Raw genomic sequence first — 17108 nt, 5'->3', positions numbered from 1 at the left:
TGCTTAACAAAAGTCATGGGTCGCTGAAAAACATGGATATATTGTCATTAGGAGACTTTGTTGTTGTGCAAACATCATGGTGTACTTAAAGAAGCCTAGAAGGCACAGCCTACTATACGCACAGCTACTTGGTGTAGTCTATTGCCCTTGGCTACAATCTGCACAGCATGTTACTGTACTGAATATTGTAGGCAATTGGAACACAATGGTATTTGTATATCTAAACTTATCTCAACAGAAAAGATACAGTGAAAATATGATATAAAAGATTTTTTTAAAATGGCATACCTGCTGGCCGGGCGCAGTGGCTCATGCCTGTAATCCCAGCACTTTGGGAGGCCAAGGTGGGCAGATCACAAGGTCAGGAGTTTGAGACCAGCCTGGCCAATGTGGTGAAACTCCATCTCTACTGAAAATACAAAAAAATTAACCAGGCGTGGTGGCACATGCCTGTGAATCCCAGCTACTCAGGAGGCTGAGGCAGGAGAATTGCTTGAACCCAGGAGGTGGAGGTTGCAGTGAGCCGAGATTGCACCACTGCACTCCGGTCTGGGCAACAGAGCAAGACTCCGTTTCAAAAAAAAAAAAAAAAAAGGCATACCTGTGTAGGGCACTCACCACGAATGGAGCTTGCAGGACTGGAAGTTGCTGTGGTGAGTGAGTGACTGGGGAGTGAGCATGAAGGTCTAGGAAATTACTATCCACTACTATCGCTTATATAAACACTGTACATTTAGGACTTGCTAAATTTATTTTAGAATTTCCCTTTCTTCACAATAAATTAACCTGAGCTTACTGTAACTTTTACTTCATAGACTTTTTAATTTCTTTAAAACCTTTTGACTCTTTTGTAATAACACGTAGCTTAAAACACAAACACATTGTGAAGCTGTATAAAAATATTTTCATACTTTATATCCTTATTCTGTAAGCTGTTTCCTATTTTATTTTTTCTCTTTTCTATTTTTTATTTCTTTTTTTAAGCTTCATTCTATTTTATTTACTATGTTCATTCTTGATGAACATTGATGCAAAAATTCTCAGCAAAATACTGGCAAACAGAATCCAGAGCACATCAAAAAGCTTATCCACCACAATCAAGTAGGCTTTATCCCTGGGATGCAAGGTTAGTTCACCATATGCAAATCAATAAATGTGATTCATCACATAAACAGAACTAAAGACAAAAACCACATGATCATTTCAATAGATGCAGAAAGGTTTTCAATAAAATTCAACATGCCTTCATGTTAAAAACTCTCAATAAAATTAATTTCTTGTTAAAAACTCTCCTAGGTATTGAAGGAAGGTACTTCAAAATAATAAGAGCCATATATGACAAACCCACAGCCAACATCATACTAAATGGGCAAAAACTGGAAGCATTCCCCTTGAAACTGGCAAAAGACAAAGATGCTCTCTCTCACTATCCCTATTCAAAATTGTATTGGAAGTCCTGGCCAAGGCAATCAGGCAAGAGAAAGAAGTAAAGTGCATCCAGATAGGAAGAGAGGCAGTCACCCTATCCCTGTTTGCAGACTATATGATCCTATGTCTAGAAAACCCCACAGTCTCAGCCCAGAGCTTCTTAAACTGATAAACAACTTCAGCAAAGTCTCAGGATACAAAATCAATGGGCAAAATAACTAGTATTTCTGTACACCAACAGTCAAGCTGAGGGCCAAATCAGGAATAAATTCCCATTCACAATTGCCACAAAAAGAATAAAATACCTAAGCCAGAGCAGCGGCTCATGCCTGTAATCCCATCACTTTGGGAGGCCAAGGCGGGCGAATCACAAGGTCAGGAAATCGAGACCATCCTGGCTAACACAGTGAAACCCTGTCTCTACTAAAAATACAAAAAATTAGCCAGGCATGGTGGCATTTGCCTGTAGTCCCAGCTACTCGGGACACAGCGGTTGCAGCAAGCCAAGATCACACCACTGCACTCCAGCCTGGGCGACAGAGCAAGACTCCATCTCAAAACAAAAAACAAACAAACAAAAAAACCTAGGAATACAGCTAACAATGGAGGTGAAGAATCTCTACAAGGAGAACTACAAACCACTGCTAAAAAAAATCAGAGATAACAGGCCGGGCATGGTGGCTCACAACTGTAATCCCAGTACTTTGGGAGGCCAAGGTGGGCAGATCACTTGAGGTCAGGAGTTCAAGACCAGCCTGACCAACATGGTAAAACCCCATCTCTAGCCAGGTGTGGAGGCAGGTGCCTATAATCCCAGCTACTCAGGAGGTTGAGGCAGGAGAATTGCTTGAACCCGGGAGGTGGAGGTTGCAGTGAGCTCAGATTTACCACTGCACTCCAGCCTAGGCAGCAGAGTGAGACTCTGTCTCAAAAAAAAAAAAAAAAAAAAAAAGAAAGAAATCAGAAATGACACAAACAAATGGAAAAACATTTCATGCTCATGGATGGGAAGAATCAATAACATTAAAATGGCCATACTGCCCAAAGCAATTTATAGATTCAACACTATTCCTATTAAACTACCATTGAGATTCCTCACAGAATTAGAAAAATCTATTTGAAAATTCATATGGAACCAAAAAAAAAAAGCCCAAATAGCCAAAGCAATCCTAAACAAAAAGAACAAAACTGGAGGCATCACACTGCCTGGCTTTAAACCAAAACAGCATGGTACTGGTACAAAAACAGATACATAGGCCAATAAAACAGAATACCGAACCCGGAAATAAGACCACACAACTACAACTATCTGATCTTTGACAAACCTAATAAAAGCAAGAAATGGGGAAATGATTCTCTATGCAACAAATGGTGCTGGGATAACTGGCTAAGCATATGCAGAAGATTAAAACTGGACCCCTTCCTTACATCGTATACAAAACTTAACTCACGATAACTTAAAAGACTTAAATGGAAAACCCCAAACCATTAGAAGACAACCTAGGCAATACCATCCTGGACAGAGGCATGGCCAAAGATTTCATGACAAAGATGCCAAAAACAATCACAACGAAAGCAAAAATTGACAGATGGGATCTAATTAAACTAAAGAGCTTCTGCACAGCAAAAGAAACTATCAATAGAGTAACAGACAACCTATAGAATGGGATAAAATATTTGCAAACTATGCATCTGACAGAGTTTGAGACCAGCCTGGCCAACATGGTGAAACCTCATCTCCACTAAAAACACAAAAAAGTAGGTGGACGTGGTGGCCGGCGCCTGTAATCCCAGCTACTCAGGAAGCTGAGGCAGGAGAATCACTTGAACCCAGGAGATGGAGGTTGCAGTGAGCCGAGATCACGCCATTGCACTCTAGCCTGGGGGACAAGAGCAAGACTCCGTCTCAAAAAAAAAAAAAAAAAATTTGAAAGGTGCAAAATGAAGAGAAAAACACATTATCTTTTCTACCATTATTACATTAATACTTATTTTTAAAAGTTGTAATAACTTTTTTGACATCATTTCTCCCTCTCTCTCCTTTCCTCCTTCCCTTTTTATCCTAATCCCTCTAGTTCAATCTCCATCTCTTTTGATGTTTTTAGTGTACTTCTCTTATTCTCTCTCACACTCACTGATTCTTTTTGGGTAAGTGTATGTGTGATTTGAATAGCATCCCCAAATGAAAGAGATATAAAATTTTTCTTAAATTTTATTCCATTTACTTTTTAGACTTTTTTGTTAAAAACTAAGACAAACATGCAGGCCTACATAGAGTCAGGATTATCAAGATGTCACTGGGCAATAGAAATTTGTCAGCTTTATTAAAATTTTATGGAACTACTGTCATATACGTAATTCATCATTGGCCAAAACGTTGTTATGTGGTGAATGACTATAGCAGTCATGGTTATTAAAACAGGCTTATAACTATAGTCTATATGTTTAAGAAAGTAGAGGAAACCATAAGTGTGTTAAGAAAAGACATAGATGATGAAATAAAAGGACTCAAGTAGGCTGGGTGTCGTGGCTCACACCTGTAATCCCAGCACTTTGGGAAGCCAAAGCAGGCGGATCACTTGAGGTCAGGAGTTCAGGACCAGCCTGGCCAACATGGTAAAACCTTCTCTCTACTAAAATACAAAAATTAGCTGGGTGTGGTGGTGGGCACCTGTAATCCCAGCTACTTGGGAGGCTGAGGCAGAAGAATCGCTTGAACCCAGGAGGCAGAGGTTGCAGTGAGCTAAGATCACACTATCGCACTCCAGCCTGGGCAACAGAGTGAAACTCCGTCTCAACAACAACAACAACAACAAAGACCCAAATCAAACCCAAATCTCTACTAAGTACACCCATATCCATGAATTTAACCCATATCCATGAATTTAACCCATATCCATGAATTTAATCTAATATTGTATCTTCTTATGAAAAAGACCCTTAGAACGTACTCTTACACATGTTCCCCAGGTTTCGGTTGCTATATATTTATTAGCAAAGTCTTGAAATGCTTGGAGCATGTAAGTTATTTTATCCCAGGTCATTGTGTGTACTTATCCACCTACAACATACTGAGATTTGGCCCTGTACAAACATTTAGTGGTAAGAGGGGGTGATTGTGGTGTGTCTTAAGGAAAATGAACATCCCCCTTCAAAGCATCTTCCCCAGATGAAGGTTTTCCTAGCAATGGTCTAAATGCCTCATCACACACCCAGTCTCTCAGAAATGGCTGGGCTATTTCAAAGCTGGAATAGTTCACTGAAGACTCTGTTATGGTGCCAACTGGGAGACAACAGCTTAAAAGGATGATATTCTGTCTTACAGAATGTGGTACACGCTTTGAATTAGAGACCATGGTGGCATCTTCCCCACAATCAAAATATATGTGTCTGGGAATCAAGGCATGGAAGTAAAGGAGCAATCTGTCCTCAAAAGTAAATTCAAAATTTTACCTCTAGAGACAGAAGAATTTCCTAACAATTTCAAAATAACTATTTCCAGTTTCTAGTCCCACTTTCCCCTTATTACTACCAGGCAACAGGTTTCCAAAAAATATTAATATCCAATTTTAGCTACCTAAAAATGTGAGGACCTTTACAGATGTTCAATGGTATATTATAAAATGGTAAACTTATAATAAAAGAAATGAGCAAGGTTCCCAAAATGAGCAGTAGAGTGACTGGTAGTAAAATTTAAAAAAAAAAGAAAGAGATTCAAACACAAAATATTATATAGTGTTCCAAATATGTTTTCCTGATTTTTTGATAAGCTCTCTAGTTCGTCTTCTTATTTGATCTAATAATCAGACAAGCAGTTCCCTGACATTATAGGCAAATGAATTACCCTTAGAGTTTAGGGCACTATTCCAAAGAAACGTTTGAAAAAACAATAGGGAAGAACTGCAGCAATCTGCTACTGCAGTGATGTGAAGACACACTGTTGAGGTTAAAAGTCAAAGGTCAAGTTGGTGTTATTTTCTTGGTCCTCCTGCAGTTGATTAAACAATATTACTTGAGATGAAAGCAATTAGTGAAAATAATTATGATTATTAGCATTACTTAATAAGTGTCTTTTCAGAATCCAACTTATCACTCAAAAACATGTCATATTGCCCTAAAATGACTTATTCAATTTCTGGCCAGAGATGATTTCTTTATAAGAGTTTCCTATTAAACTTCTCATTGAAGTTTAATCAATATGATTCATCGATATGTGTCCCCTAAAGCAATCCTAGGATTTAGAAAAGGATCTAAGTATGTGGGCTTCTATGAGTAATATCTGAGCTTACTCAAAAGGTTGGTTTTCAGGCTGTTTCTTCTCTAATTCTAGAAAGCTCTAGAAGGCCATAATAAATCCTCACAGAATACAACTAAAGCAAAAAAATAACTTTCAAAGATTTATAATTAGCCGGAATAATTTTCTTTGGGATCTATTTACAAGTCATTTTAGAGACCTCAAATTAGGCAACAACATTGCAACATTACTTCAGATTGGAAAAAAAAAAAAAAGCCATACATTTATTCGATAGGGAGTAAATAAGTTCTAGGGAAATATGTGAGAGAATAAATTAATAATATCATGTAGCAAGGAAAAAATAGCTCAATAAATATTATAGCCTAGTTTAAAAAAGAAAGAAAAAGTGTGTTTAGGCAATAGTCATATATCCTCACTAAAGGTATGGTAAACTAAGATATAACCAAAGCTATAGTAAACCAAGAAAAGCTCTTCTCTCCAGTGGAGAGAGGCAATGTTGCCTCTACAATCATGTGGTCATAGTGTGTATGGTAGAGTGGCAAGGCATCTTCTGTTCCCTTTAGTCCAAAGTATGCACCTTGGTTAATAAGCAGCTAGAAGGAGAAAACCAAATAGATTTAGATCTGAACTTTTAAAAATAGGTTTATGGAAAAGGCATTCCCACATTGAGCTGGGACTGTATATTGGTAAAACCAATCTTGAAGACAATTTAGCAATATATATCAAGGGTCTTGTAAGTGTATATGTCCTTTGAATAGGATATTTCACTTTAGCTTAAGAAAATAATCAGATTTTTTTACAACAATGAACTTCATGAAAAAAAAAAAAAAAAAAACAGGAAATCACTTAAATGACCAAAAAAACTATTAAAGTTTTCTTTCAAAACTTATACTGAACTAATGTTCAGTATAAGTAGGAAAAATCCAGATTACAAGAAAGTATGCCCACCATTTTCTATTTTGTAAGTCTGTGTATGTGTGTGTATGTGCATGTGAAAAAAATATGGAAAGATTTAGAATAATTTTTCTAGGGTCTTTCTTTTTGTATTTTCAATTTTTTTCTAATTTTTTTAAAAAAGTATTTGTTAAAGGGATAGAGTGGTCAACTACCTTAAAGAGTGGTATGAATTAATGGTTTAAAAAAGTGGTTGAAAATAAGGCACCAATGTAGGGCTATTCACATAGCATGTTTTTCTAAAATACCCTTTTCCATCGTCTGTAGTAGCTACCTGAATTTCAGTGGGCCTAGCTCTAAAAAAGTTGAGAAATTGTACTAATATGTGTTGCATCATCCCTTAATTATTTGTGCCAATTGATGGAAGCTGAAATGTGGAAAACATCAACCAGATAATTCAAAATTAATTTGTACTGAGACTTGGAATATGACCAGACACATGTGCTTAGACATGAATGTGTTTCTCCTCTTCCCTCACTAATCTTCAGGCCTTGTCCTCACCACTTCTTGGTCTGGGTCCAACTCACAGCCTGGGGCCAGCATGGCAGCACTGGTTAAGTCCCTAGGAACAAAAAAATGTTTGAGAAAAAAGTGGTGACAATGACTGGGCTCTGAATTGTGAACATTTACACGTGTAAATGCAGAAACACCCATATATAATCATCCACATATTAATTTTCCACCTAGACTCATTAATTTTCCATAACTCTGATGAAAAGGGGAGTTTTATTTGTGTAGAATCTTTCAGATTTGGTGATAGTGGTGACGGGAATAATAGTAAGAAAAGATGTCTTGGCAGAACTGGCTGCATCATTTAAGGGACCCAATGCAAAATGAAAATGCAGGCCCCTTGTTCTAAAATGATTAAGAATTTTAATACTGAGACAGCAGAGCATAAAACCAAGCACAGAGCCCTTCTAAAGTCAGGTCTCTGTGTGACTGTACTGGTCATAGGCCCATGAAGCCAGTCCTGAGTTTTAGAGTCAGGTAGATATGGGATCAAATTCTAGATTTTTCATTTATAAGCTGAGTATCTTGGGGAAATTATTTAAATTTTCAAAGTTTCAGTTCTGCCATCTTAAAATGGGAGCGATGTGAGTGCGGCATTATTCTCAAGATTGCCATGAGGATTAAAAGAGAGAGCATTCTATTGGGTGCATAGCAGAGTGCCTGGCTCAGGGAGACTTTGTTCATCTTCTCTATGTTGTATACTGCACTTAGAGTTTGATGTACTTTGAATATTCATCCTCTCCAAATCTCATGCTGAAATTTGATCCCCAATGTTGGAGGTGGGTCCTAGAGAGAGGTGTTGGAGTCATGAGGACGAATCCCTCACAAATGGCTTGGTGCCATTCTCATGGGATTGAGTGAGTTGTCACTCTTAGTTCCTGTTAGATCGGTTAAAGAGTTTGACACCTCCCTCCCCTCCCCTCTTCCCCTCTCTCTCATTCTCTCTCTCTCTTCTTTCCCTTTACCACGTGATACCTACTCTCCTCTGCCTTCCACCATGAGTGGAAGCTCCATGAAGCCCTCACCAGAAGCAGATGCTGGTGTCATGGTCATACAGCCTGTAGAGCCATGAGCCAAATAAACCTCTTACTTTTACAAATTACCCAGACTCAGATATTCTTTTATAGCAACACGAAACAGTCTAAGAAATAGTTCATATTCTAAAATGCAAACTTGAAAGTTTGATATGGTTTGGCTCTGGTCCCTACCCAAATCTCATGTTGAATTGTGACCCTATGTGTTGGAGGTGGGGCCTGGTGGAAGGTGATTGGATCATAGGAGTGGTTTCTGATGGTTTAGCACCATCCCCCTAGTGCTGTCTCATGATAGAGTTCTCACGAGATCTGGTTGTTTGAAAGTGTGTAGCACTTCCCCCTTTGTTCTCTCTCCATCTAGTACTCCGCCATGGTAAAGATATGCTTGCTTCTCCTTTGCCTTCTGCCGTAATGTTAAGTTTCCTGAGGCCCCTCAGCCATGCTGCCTGTACAGCCTGCGGAACTATAAGTATATTAAACCTCTTTTCTTCATAAATTAGCCAGTCTCAGGTAGTTCTTCATAACGGTGTGACAACAGACTTAATACAGAGTTTCTCCCTGATTTAAGATTATTTTTGGTTATCCATTATCTACAAAACAAAATGAAAATGCACATCATGACATATAAGGACCTTAACTATTCAGGTTTTATCAGTCTTTCTAAAACTTGCCACCTACTACTCTCCCATATATTCAAAGTATAATTTGTATTTATTTTCACTTTTCCTTAAGAATCAGTAATTATAATAGGCATAGATGACAAATAATAAATGCTTCTTTGTGCCAGGCACTGTGCTAATCATTCTGTGGGAGGCAATACTCATTCTCCACTCCTGCTGTTTCCTCCCATGAGAGGGAGCCGCATGAGCTGTAACATTCCTGGAGACTTCCACCTCCTCATTTATCCTCCCCTGGCAAGGATAAGTTTGAGAGAATCTGGGTATTTGTATTAGCCTCTTTCTCTTTTAGTAGCAAATCTCACAGGGAGCATGATTTTAGGCATACTGTAAGCATAGTGGCAAAGACCTTTTCCCAGTGGAATGACCCATTGTCCAGGACTACCTGATACCAGTTGGTGAACCTGTCTATTTCTGGTATTCAGCATCAGGAAGCCTAAGCTCTCCAGTGTCAACTGTATCAATGATAACAGTCTCCTGCCTGCATTACTCTTGTCTGTTTCCAAATTGGTTCAGAACTTGGGAGGGGAAAATGGGTATTATTTACTGAGTAAGTATCCCAACAAAGTCTACATTCATTGTCTCCTTTATACCTCAGAGCTACCATATGAGGTAAGCATGTCTATCATCCAATTTTTATAGATAAGGAAAGTAAGGATTAGCAATCAAGTAAGTGGCATAATCAAGATCTAAACAGTTCTATCTGATGCCACAGATTATGCCCTTACATTTTCCCATTTTGTTTTTGCATGAAGGTTTAATAATAAACTGATAAGAACATTCAAAATTTGAGTTCATGTTGAAAAGAAAAAAGCTAACACAGTATTATATGCAGTGTACTTACATTCTATCTGGCAGAAAAGTTAGCCAAGCTAAACTTAAATTCAGCACATGCTGAATTTTATTTTAGGGAGAACAAGCTGCAATCATAATAAAGAACTGTATTTACAGCTAACAGCAATACCCACGTTTCTCTATAGGTCTTACACTACAATCTGAAATTGCATTTCATGATTTACAAGGTCTGAGACATAAACAGTAAAAGGTATGTTTCAGGGAATTTTCTCATTAACAGCCACAAAACAAGCAATTTTGTGTGGAATTGCTTTGTTCACCTTTTCTCAAATATGTGCAAGATCTCTCTTTGATGTTGAATCCATTCTGATTTGAACATCTCAATATTTTCGATGTTCTGTGAACTCCTCCACACCCCACCTATCTCTGGGAAGCTCTGACCTCCCTACATACTTGGTGAAAAGAAGGAAATTTAGAACATTTGAGGTCACAGGCTGCCTACTTATGACTACCCGAAGTAGTCATGAGTAAGCTCTGCTTACCCCGTTCCTTCGTAGGTACATGAATGAGTCATCAAAAATTCACTAATACTTGAGTAATGCAGTTGTGCTAGTATGAAAAACAACTAAAGGAGTGCAGTGCTGAAGAAATTCTAGATCTTGCCAATTTAATGCATCCACTGATATCCATAACTCAATCCCTTTTCATATGACACGAGTTGTTGTTGTTATTGTGTTCCATAACTATTCCTACCACGACTCCATTCCAGTGCATACCCCCTTCTTCTTGTCACAAAAACATCAACACTCTGTAGTCTTTTCTTCTTTATCATGTCTTTATCCCTCCATACTTTGCTTACCAAGATGTGTTTTTCCATCTGTCATATTTGTCTAATCCTGTTGATTTAATGCACTATATTTCTACCAAGAAAACAGTACATACAAAACACTCCCAAGCATATAACTACTTTTAAAAATGTAGATCTTTCTACATTACCCATATATATTGCCTGACCTGACATCTCCCTCTATTTTCATACAGTGCTCAGCACTCCTGATAACTGTCTCTTTAATATTTTATCCAAATTTGCACTGGAAAACCAAGAAAACAGGATGAAGGAATGTCATTTGTACTTTTTATAATAATCTTCATTATTTGCCAAATATATTTTTCTTATAACCACCTTTGTAGCACTTCAAGATATGCCTAAGAGGCACTGTTAGCTCTTTTACAGGCCTGTGGATAATGGAAAGTATGGAGAATCCTGTCTTGGAAAGGCAATAAATAAGGTTATTTTGACACTACTCTCTATTGGAGGAATTGTGATTGTTTTCGTTTTTGTTTCTGTTTTGAGAGAAGAAGTTTGCCTAATGGCAATCCATAAGACATTCTGGAGAACAGTTATAGATTCAAAACATGAGTTTTAGTCTACTTGGATGTAGCACCTTGTTAACAAAAAGGCTTCACTTTTATTGTGTCACTGATATTCACATAACCTGCTGACATAGTGCTATGATCTGAATGTGTGTATACCCCCAAAATTTATATATTGAAACTTAGTTCTCAAGGTGATGGTGTTAAGAGGTGGGGCCTTTGGGAGGTGATTAAATCATGAGGGCTCTGCCCTCAAGAATGATGTTAGGTACCCTCTTAAAAGGTCTTGAGTAAGTGAGTTTGGTTCTCTTGTTCTTCCACCTCCCACCCCATGATATTGCAGATTTCACAACAAGGCACCATCTTGGGAGCAGAGAGCACCTCTCCAAACATCAATGCTAGCACCTTGATCTTAGGCTTCTCAGCTTCCATCACTGTAATAAATCAATTTCTTTTCTTTTTAAGTTACCCAGCCTAAGGCATTTTGTTATGGCAGCATAAACAGACTAAGACATATGGAGTTTATGTTGGCCATTTTTTAAAAAATGTACAAAGAACTTGAGGCACTGAGAGGCAAATGACTGGCTCAAGAACATGCAAAGCATGATCAAGTAATTTTGAGGTATTCATTTTTAATCCAAGCTCCCTTGCTAATCAGACGGTGAAAAGAACTTTCAATTTTCAAATTTCCTAGACTACATGCAGCAGATAACTCAGGAGCACGGCATCAACTTATTTTGTCTTATTATGTAGAAGGATATCTGACTTGAGATTGAGAATTCCACATCAGAATCTATAGGCCTTTTCCCCTGCCCAGTAGAGTTTAGTTACCTACCTTCAATCTCTGCCAACAGCAATCCTCTACCCCTCTGGTTTAAGCAGGCTGTTCTAAATAGTTGTCGGTGGTTACCGTGGCAACGGACGCTTAGGTTTCAGCTTCAAATGCCCCTTTTAATGAGGCAATTTCAAGAATATTTGTGATAAATTACCAGACCACAGACTTAACTGCAGGGAGTTTTGCTTTGGAAAATCTAATAAAAGGATAGCAGAAAGAATGAGCAGTAAATGCAATAGAGAAAATGGGGCCAGATTTGAAGGGGCAAATGGAAGAGATGCCAGATCTGACTACCAAAAGCCAAATCAGAATCAATTCAAACCAGAGCTTTAAATTACAAATGGTCCCTGAAGGGCTTCCTGACATGCTGAGCCAAGATTCCTTGGGAGGAGGAATGGTAAAGTGAGAGGCGGTGAGGGCAAGAGTTGAGTATGTCCTGCAGAAGGCTTTGTATTTTAAAGCTTCCATTTTCTATTTTATCATTAACTGTAGTGGCTAAATCAGAAACAGTCTTCTTTTGTTTCTCCATTTCTCCATGTATGAGACCAAGAGACATTGCCACCTGGAGAGGACATAATGAATTAAAATGTGGACTTTCGCCTAAGTGAATTTCACAGCAACCTAGGTTACCCACATTTCCCAAAGACGTACCTGTCTTGATAATGGTCCAGGATTCTGTTGTTAATCTCTTATCCATTGTACCCATTAAAAATTTCACAGAAGGATAAACGTACTTAAACACATTGCTACACTATTGTGTGGAAAGAAACATCTCCTAATTACTCAAAGGAAGACATGTCATTCATCCTTATTATGATTGAATATAAAAAGTATGCCTCTGCTATATAAAATAGCTTCAGTTTATACTTGGTTGAAGGCAAGAGGGCAGCCTAAAAGAGCTTTCACTTACACTGTAAGTGCCTTGCCAGGCTCCCTAGGTCCCTTCAGGAACGTCTTACTCTCGCTGCTCACGGAAAGCACCAGGGAACAGATGCATTACAGTTTGTGACAGGAGAACAGCCTGTGGATTCCGCCTACTCCCTTCAGTCCATCTGGGAGGTGGGTGAGACAGGGAGCCCACAGAGAGGGGGGCTCTCCTGGGAATCCCTCAGGGTACCATGGCTATTGGTGCTTTATTTTCAGTAGATGGCACTGTGTCTGTTGAGATAAGCAAAGGGAGCTTCTAGATGGGAAATTTAATTGTTTCTAGAGAAAGCACAGGGCATGTGAGAATGCATGGTTTTTTTTTTTTTGCCTTAGTTACATGATAATGCAAATACTATTCAGTATTCAGGTTATATTCTCTTTGGAGCCTAGGGAACTTTATGATTTATTATTCTGGCTCCATCTCAGGTCTGTGGTGAAGCATAGGGCCATCCTATACAGTATATACTTGGAATAAGAATAAGTCATTCTGAATGTTTACCTCTGTTACCCAACACATACAGCAGCACCTATACTCCATCTGTGCCCTAGATCCCCATCCCATACACTGGCTGTCTCCCTTTTTTCCAGACAGGAAACTCTGACACTTCAGTTCCTGCCTGGAACCCAGTTTTCACACCCCAAGAATAAGACAACCGGAACAGTTTCTTGCAGACTGGTGGTCCCATGGAGTAGACATTCTGATTTGTCCATCCATCCTTTTTCTTTTCTAATAGATATCCAGTTATTTTTTTCTCTCTTCTGAGTATTTTCAGGAAAGTAAACTCTAGTACCAGAAGATGAATCAATTTTATTCATTTTTTTTATAATACTTTAAGTCTGGGATACATGTGCAGAGCATGCAGGTTTGTTACATAGGTATACACATGCCATGGTGGTTTGCTGCACCCATCAACCCGTCATCTACATTAGGTATTTCTCCTAATGCTATCCCTCCCCCAGCTCCCCACCCCCCAGCAGGCCCCAGTATATGATGTTCCCCTCCCTGTGTGCATGTGTTCTCATGAATCAATTTTATTTTAAGCCATATGTAGTCTTTTAAATGGGAGGAGAGAACCTCAAGTATGTTTCATAGAAAATGAACTGTAGACACAGGATGGAAGATGGAGTACATGTGGGCCAAACACTAGGTGATGCATTTAATATAAAACTCTTTTATTCCTTATGATAACCTTGAGATAGATACTTTGCTACCCATCTTACAGATGAGCAAAATGGAAGTTCAGAAAGTTTAAATAATCTACCTAAAATCATCCTCGATATTGACTGGGCATATAATGAGATTCTAAACTTTTGAGTAGTTTGCTACAATACTTCTGGAAAGGGACTTGCATGGAGAAACTTATTTCTGTCCCTTGACATTATCTTCTGAATATGACCCCTGGAACTGCAGCAGTCATCTTGAGATTATTATGGAAGCACACCTAAGAGAACGAGATAAAAGTCTGAAGACAGCAGAGCAGAATGATAGAAAGAACCTGGAACCTTGATGATACCTTTTGAGCTGCTGATTTAATCAACCTTCAAACTTCAGATGTGTTTTAGCCACTTTGAGATATGTCTTCTATTACTCGTAGCCTGAAATACCCTAAACAATACTACTTAAACACTCTAGCCATAGATGACTAGAAAATATATTAGTGCCTGAGCCATAGGCAGCCATCCACAGGATGACTGCTGAGGAGGTAAGATATGAGAGTTCACTCATCCAGGCATCCATATTGGATAATATCTAATGAAACCAATCAGATCCTTTCTAGGGGCATCTGAATAAGACAGCATTTTCCCTGTCTCCTCAGGAACCTTGCTCCATCAATTAACTCATCTCTCCTGTGTCTTCAATGTTTTTTCCTTAAACTAACACTTTTTCTTTTCTTTTCTTGAGACAGGGTCTCACTTTGTCACCCAGGCTGGAGTGCAATGGTACAATCATGGCCCACTGCAGTCTCAACCTCCTCTCGGGCTCACATGATCCTCCCACCTTAATCTCCTAAATAACTGGAACTACAGGCATGTACCACCACGCCTGGCTAAGTTTTTGACTTTTTTTTTTTGTAGAGATGAGGTCTCACTGTGTTTCCGAGGCTGGTCTTGAACCCCTGGCCTCAAGCTGTCCTCCTGCCTCAGCCTCTCAAAGTGCTGGGATTATAAGTGTGAGGCACCACCTAACCCCTTCTTAAATACTGTTTAAGTTTTTCCTATTAAAAACAAACAAAACATCCTTTGTCAAATACAGAACTTCTTCCACTACCACTCTAAATAGCTCCTCTCTTTCACACTCCACTTCTTAAAATAGATGTCTACAGTTTCTATCCTTTAAGTCACTCTTCAACCCATTGCAGTTTACACCTGCAGTTCCCCAATAGGACAGCTGCTCTTACGGACATTACAAAATAGTAAGAAAACATGTCAATTGCTGAGTAACACGGTACCTCAGAACTTAGTCATTTAAAACAACAGACACCATTGGTTATCTGTCATGATTCTGCGGGTTGACAAGGCTCAGCTAGACAATTTCTCTGTTCTGCACGGAACTGCAGTCACCTGGAGGCTTGACTGAGCTGGAACATCCACTATGGCTCATTGACATGGCTGGCAGATGGTGTTGGCTTTTGGTTGGGAACTCAGCTAAAAGTTAGTCCTTCTCCTCCTGGCTTTTCTACATGTGGGCTTCTCTCAACATGAAGGCTGAGTTTCAAGAGGAACAATTTCAACCTTGTGAAAATAGAAGCTGCTCAGCCTCAGAAATTAAAGAGCCTCACTTCTGCCACATTGGTCAATACAAGTCCAATCCAGTCCAGATTCAACAGAAGGCAAATAGACTTCATTTCTTCATAGGGAGAACAGCAAATAATTTACAGCTATCTTTAATGTACCACAGTTGTTAATTAATTTCCTTATTGTTAAATCCAATCAAAACATTGTAGTCCTTATTTTCTGTGGCATCTTGATTCCAGAAATACTTTCTTCCTTCAACTTTCATGACAACACGTTCTTCTGCTTGTCCAGGTATTTCTAGGGCTTCTCCTTCTCTTTTTTGGGAAGAATCTTTTCCTCCAACTCAAATATTACTGTTCCTTGGAATTCCATCCTTCATCTTCTTCTATTATCACTGTATTCACTCTTACTGGGCATTCTAATAAACTTAGTAGGCTTCCATTACTATCTACATACTAATCACTCAAATCTATACTCACAGCTCATATTGCTCACTTTAGTTTCAAATCTAGATATCGCACTCTTTATTGATCATCTCCGGGTCTCTATTTGAATATCCAACAACTATCACAAATTCAGAAGGTCTAAAACTGAGCTTGTTGCATTTTCTCCCAAAGCTCCTATTTCAAAGTTATCTATTTCTATGAAATGCACCATATCCCTTCAGTTACATGACGCAGAAAGCTAAACATTTTTCCTCTTCTAATTTCCTCAACCCTACATTCAGTCACCATAGCAAGTTAATATTATCTCTTTAACATTTTTCAAATTTGTTGTCAGCCTCTATTCTCTAGCACGTCAGTACTGAACTCTAGTTTAGACTACCATCTTCTTTTATCTATTTATTCCAGCATCTTGTATCAGTCTTCTCACCTCCTCACTGGCCTCCTCTTTAATCCATTTTTCACGCTGTCAGAGTGAAGTTTTTAATGGTAAAATCAGATCACATTGTGCTCAGTTCAGTAACACATATACCAAAATTAGAACAATTCAGAGAAGACTAGTATGGCCCTTGTGCAAGGATGACTTAAGATTTGCAAACCATTTCATATTTTTTTCTGTATTCAAGGGTACACAATGTACTGGAGATGATCAGTAATGAGTAGGATATCTAGATTTGGAATTATATAACTTGCATGACAATAACAACAAAAAATGAGGGGGAAGGGGATGGGCTACATAGGAACAAAGTTGTGTATATTATTGTAATTAAGTTGGCATTAACTTGAAATAGATTGTTATAAATTATGATGTTGTCATAATTCTAACAGCAACCTGTGATGATTAATTTTATATGTCAACTTGACTGGCCTAAGGAATGCCCAGATAGCTGGTAAAGATTATTTATGGGTGTGTCTGTGAAGGTGTTTCTTGACAAGGTTAGTATTTGAATCAACAGACTGAGCAAAGAAGATCAACCCTCATCAGTGTGGGTGGACATAATCTAATCTGTTGAAGGCATGAATCAAATAAAAAGGCAGAGGAAGGGTTATTTTTTTCTCTCTTCTTGAATTGGGACATTCGGCTTCTCCTGCCCTCAGATATTGAAACTACTGGTTCTCGGGCCTTTGGACTCCAGGACT

General features: G+C 38.6%; 1 non-coding gene across 1 annotated transcript; it reads left to right on the top strand.

Moving 5' to 3' along the window:
• The first annotated feature begins 16475 nt into the window (after window positions 1-16475).
• Window positions 16476-16581, top strand: LOC116269252. Its single transcript, XR_004176736.1, has one exon. It is a non-coding gene; the product is annotated as a U6 spliceosomal RNA (small nuclear RNA).
• The last annotated feature ends 527 nt before the right edge of the window (window positions 16582-17108 follow it).

The sequence above is a fragment of the Papio anubis genome, chromosome 10 (genome assembly GCF_008728515.1).
Source record: "Papio anubis isolate 15944 chromosome 10, Panubis1.0, whole genome shotgun sequence".
Lineage (NCBI taxonomy): Eukaryota > Metazoa > Chordata > Mammalia > Primates > Cercopithecidae > Papio > Papio anubis.
The sequence above is the reverse complement of the archived record's forward strand: the minus strand, read 5'-3'. Positions and strand labels throughout refer to the sequence as shown.